A 5,785-nucleotide genomic window follows, 5' to 3' on the forward strand; every position below is an offset into this window, starting at 1 on the left:
GGCAGGGCTTCTCAGCCGCAGAAGACTTGTACTTCTCAAAGACCCACATAGGAGGTTTGCTCCACCTTCCAAAACCTGAAACAATTGGGTGCTCCTGTGCCTGAGGCCAGCCCCACCCAGCTGCAATCCTCAGAAAGCTGACAAGAGACCTAATAGGCTAGAGGCTTATAGCAATTGTAAGGCCCTGAGCCTAACAACCTGCCACGGTGGGGGCCTAGTCACTTAAAAGAAATACTGCAACACAAATGTGGTATTAGAACTTGCAGCCAACTGTGCTGGGGATCCCCACACCTGATAAAGAGACTGAAGGGCCCACAACAACTACAAGCAGCTGAGCATTACAACAGCTGGCCAGGAGCATAACTCAGCCTCCCTGGGTGCCTACAGGGAGAGCAAACAGGCCACAGCAGAAGGATACACGTAGCCCACACAGGGGTCACCCCTGGAACATTGAGAACTGAGGGAAGCACACTGAAAGCCTCCTAAGCCATCACTTACATAAGGTCACCTATCCAAGAGCAGGAGATGTAGCTGACCTACCTAATACGTAGACACAAGCACAGGGAAAGAGGCAAAATGAAGAGGCAAAAGAATACATTCCAAGTAAGGGAACAGGACAAAACCCCAGAAAAGGAACTAAGTGAAACAGAAATGAGCAACCTACCTGACAGAGAGTTCAAACTAAGAGTGTTAAGGATGCTCACTGATCTGGGGAGAAGAATAGATGAACTCAGTGAGAATGTCAACAAAGAAATGGAAGATATAAAAAAGAACCAATCAGAAATGAAGAATACAATACTGGAAATGAAAAATTCATTAGAGGGACTCAAAAGCAGAGTAGAGGATACAGAAGAAAGGATCTGTGAGCTGGACGAAAGACTAGAAGAAATTACCCGAGGCGAACAGGTAAAAGAGAAAAGAATTAAGAAGACTGAGGACAGTCTAAGGGACCTCTGGGACAACATCAAGCGCACTAACATCCGTGTTATAGGTGTCCCGGAAGGAGAAGAGCAAGACAAGGGGGCAGAGAATCTATTTCAAGAAATAATAGATGAAAACTTCCCTAACCTAAGGAAGGAAACAGACATCCAGGTACAGGAAGCACAGAGAGCCCCAAACAAGATAAACCCAAAGAGGCCCACACCAAGACACATCATAATCAAAATGTCCAGAATTAAAGATAAAGAGAGAATCCTAAAAGCCGCAAGAGAATGTCGAGTACGTACAAAGGAAACCCCATAAGGCTATCAGCTGACTTCTCTGCAGAAACCTTATAGGCTAGAAGAGAATGGCACGATATATTTAAAGTGCTAAAAGGAAAAAACTTACAGCCAAGAATACTCTACCCAGCAAGGTTATCATTCAAAATGGAAGGAGAGATCAAAATTTTCCCAGATAAGCAAAAATTAAAGGAGTTTGTCACCAAGAAACCAGTGCTACAAGAAATGTTAAAGGGACTGATTTAAGGGGAAAAGAAAAGACCACAAATAGGAAAAATTATCTATTTCCATGATTAGAACGTAATGGATACAAATGCACAACAAAGAGGTTAGATATGATATCAAAAACATGAGGGAGGAGGGGAGTTAAAGAGTACAGCTTTCAGACAGAGGTCAAACTAAAGTGACCATCAATTCTGTATAGAAGAAGAAAGGAACAGAGAAGGACTACTAAAACACTGAGAAAAAAAGTTAAAAAGTGGCAGTAAGGACATACTTATCAATAGCTACTTTAAACGTCAATGGACTAAATGCTCCAATTAAAAGGCATAGGGTGGCTGACTGGATAAAAACAAGACCCATATATATGCTGCATACAAGAGACACACTTCAGACCTAAAGACACTCACAAACTGAAAGTGAAGGGATGGAAAAAGATACTCCACGCAAATGGCAATGAAAAGAAAGCTGGGGTAGCAGTACTCATATCAGACAAAATAGACTTTAAAACAAAAACTGTAAAAAGAGACAAAGAAGGGCATTACATAATGATCAAGGGAACAATCCAACAAGAGGATATAACACTTGTAAATATCTATGCACCCAATGTAGGTGCACCTAAATATATAAAGCAATTATTAACAGACATAAAAACAGAAATAGACAGTAACACAATAATAGTAGGGGACTTTAACACTCCACTTACACCAACGGATAGATCATCCAAACAGAAGATCAATAAGGAAACATTGGCCTTAAACGACACACTACAACAGATGGACCTAGTAGATATATACAGAGCATTCCATCCAAAAACCGAAGAATACACGTTCTTTTCAAAGGCACATGGAACATTCTCCAGGATTGATCACATATTAGGCCACAAAACAAGTCTCCATAAATTTAAGAAGATTGAAATAATACCAAGCATCTTTTTCTGACCACAACGGTATGAAACTAGAAATCAACTATAGGAAGAAAATCAGAAAAGCCACAAATACGTGGAGATTAAAGAAAATGCTACTGAACAACGACTGGGTTAACGAAGAAATCAAAGAAGAAATCAAAAATACCTGGAGACAAATGAAAATGAAAATACGACATGCCAGAATTTATGGGATACAGCAAAAGCAGTTCTAAGAGGGAAGTTTATAGCGATACAGGCCTATCTCAACAAACAAGAAAAATCTCAAATAAACAATCTAACAATGCACCTGAAGGAACTGGAAAAAGAAGAACAAACAAAGCCCAAAATCAGTAGAAGAAGGGAAATAATAAAAATCAGAGCAGAAATAAATGAAATAGAGACCAAAAAACAATAGAAAAAATTAATAAAACCAAGAGCTGGTTCTTTGAAAAGATCAACAAAATTGACAAACCTTTAGCTAGACTCACCAAGAAAAAAAGAGAGAAGGCACAAATAAGTAAAATCAGAAATGAAAGAGGAGAGGTTACAACAGACACCTCAGAAATACAAAAGATTATAAGAGAATACTATGAAAAGCTATATGCCAACCAATTCGACAATCTGGAAGAAATGGATAAATTCTTAGAATCATACAACCTTCCAAAACTGGATCAAGAAGAAGTAGAGAATTTGAATAGACAAATCACCAGTAAGGAGATCGAAACAGTAATCACAAACCTCCCCAAAAATAAAAGTCCAGGACCAGACGGCTTCCCTGGTGAATTCTACCAAACATTCAAAGAAGACTTAATACCTATCCTTCTCAAACTCTTCCAAAAAATTGAGGAGGGGGGGAAGCTCCCTAACTCATTCTATGAAGCTGACATTACCCTGATACCAAAACCAGACAAGGACAACACAAAAAAAGAAAATTACAGGCCAATATCACTGATGAACATTGATGCAAAAATCCTCAATAAAATACTAGCAAATCGCATACAACAATACGTTAAAATGATTATACACCATGATCAAGTGGGATTTATTCCAGGGATGCAGGGATGGTTTAACATTTGCAAATCAATCAACGTAATACACCACATTAATAAAATGAAGAATAAAAATCACATGATCATCTCAATAGATGCAGAGAAAGCATTTGACAAGACACAGCATCCATTTATGATAAAAACTCTGAATAAAATGGGTATAGAAGGAAAGTACCTCAACATAATAAAGACCATATATGAGAAACCCACAGCTAATATCATCCTCAATGGTGAAAAACTGAAAGCCATCCCTCTAAGAACAGGAACCAGACAAGGATGCCCACTGTCACCACTCCTATTTAACATAGTACTGGAAGTCCTAGCCAGAGCAATCAGGCAAGAGAAAGAAATAAAAGGGATCCAAATCGGAAAGGAAGAAGTGAAACTGTCACTATTTGCAGATGACATGATTTTATATATAGAAAACCCTAAAGAATCCACCAGAAAACTTTTAGAAGTAATAAACGAATATGGTAAAGTTGCAGGATACAAAATCAACATACAAAAATCAGTTGCATTTCTGTACACTAACAACGAAGTAGCAAAAAGAGAAATTAAGAATACCATCCCATTTATAATTGCAACAAAAAGAATAAAATACCTAGGAATAAACTTAACCAAAGAGGTGAAAGATCTGTACACAGAAAACTATAAAACATTTCTGAAAGAAATTGAAGAAGACACAAAGAAATGGAAAGATATTCCGTGCTCTTGGATTGGAAGAATTAACATAGTTAAGATGTCCATACTTCCTAAAGCCATCTATAGATTCAATGCAATCCCTATCAAAGTTCCAACAACATTTTTCACAGAAATAGAACAAAGAATCCTAAAATTTATATGGAACAACAAAAGACCCCGAATAGCTAAAGGAATCCTGAGAAAAAGAACAAAGCTGGAGGGATCACACTCCCTGATTTCAAAATATACTACAAAGCTGTAGTAACCAAAACAGCATGGTACTGGCACAAAAACAGACACACAGATCAATGGAATAGAATCGAAAGCCCAGAAATAAACCCACACATCTATGGACAGCTAATCTTTGACAAAGGAGCCAAGAACATACAATGGGGAAAAGAAAGTCTCTTCAACAAATGGTGTTGGGAAAACTGGATAGCCACATGCAAAAAAATGAAAGTAGACCCTTACCTTACACCATACACAAAAATTAACTCCAAATGGATTAAAGACTTGAATGTAAGACCTGAAACTGTGAAACTTCTAGAAGAAAACATAGGCAGTATGCTCTTCGACATCAGTCTTAGCAACATCTTCTCAAACACCACGTCTGACCGGGCAAGAGAAACAATAGAAAAAATAAACCAATGGGACTACATCAAACTAAAAATCTTCTGCACAGCAAAGGAAACCATCAACAAAACGAAAAGACAACCTAACAATTGGGAGAAGATATTTGCCAACCATACTTCTGATAAGGGCTTAATCTGCAAAATACATAAAGAACTCATGCATCTTACCAACAAAAAAACTACCAACCCAATTAAAAAATGGGCAAAGGACCTGAACAGACATTTCTCCAAAGAAGATATACAGATGGCCAACAGACACATGAAAAGATGTTCAAAATCATTAACTATCAGAGAAATGCAAACCAAAACTACAATGAGATATCACCTGACACCCGTCAGAATGGCTATAATTAACAAGACAGGAAACAACATGTGTTGGAGAGGATGTGGAGAGAAGGGAACTCTCATACACTGCTGGTGGGAGTGCAAACTGGTGCAGCCACTATGGAAAACAGTATGGAGATTCCTCAAAAAATCAAGGATAGAACTACCATATGATCCAGCCATCCCACTGCTGGGTATTTATCCAAAGAACTTGAAAACACCAATTTGTAAAGGTACATGCACCCATGTGTTCATTGCAGCGTTATTCACAATAGCCAAGACTTGGAAGCAACCTAAGTGCCCATCAAGTGACGAATGGATAAAGAAGCTGTGGTATATATACACAATGGAATACTACTCAGCCATAAGAAATGATGAAATCCAGCCATTTGTGACATCATGGATGGACATTGAGGGTATAATGCAAAGTGAAATAAGTCAGAGGGAGAAGGTCAAATACCGCATGATTTCCTTCATTAAGTAGTAGATAATAACAACAATAAACAAACACATAGGGACAGAGATTGGATTGGTGGTTACCAGAGGGCAAGGGGGGAGGGAGGAGGGTGAAAGGGATAATTCAGTACATGTGTGTGGTGATGGGTTGTAATTAGTATTTTGGTGGTGAACATGATGTAATCTATGCAGAAATAGAAGTACAATGATGTACACCTGAAATTTTTACAATGTTATAAACCAATGTTACTGCAATAAACAAAAAATTAAAAAAAAAAAAAAAAAAAGAAAGTGACT

Source organism: Ceratotherium simum, chromosome 2 (genome assembly GCF_057802395.1).
Source record: "Ceratotherium simum simum isolate JZ-2026a chromosome 2, ASM5780239v1, whole genome shotgun sequence".
In the NCBI taxonomy this organism is placed as follows: Eukaryota; Metazoa; Chordata; class Mammalia; order Perissodactyla; family Rhinocerotidae; genus Ceratotherium; species Ceratotherium simum.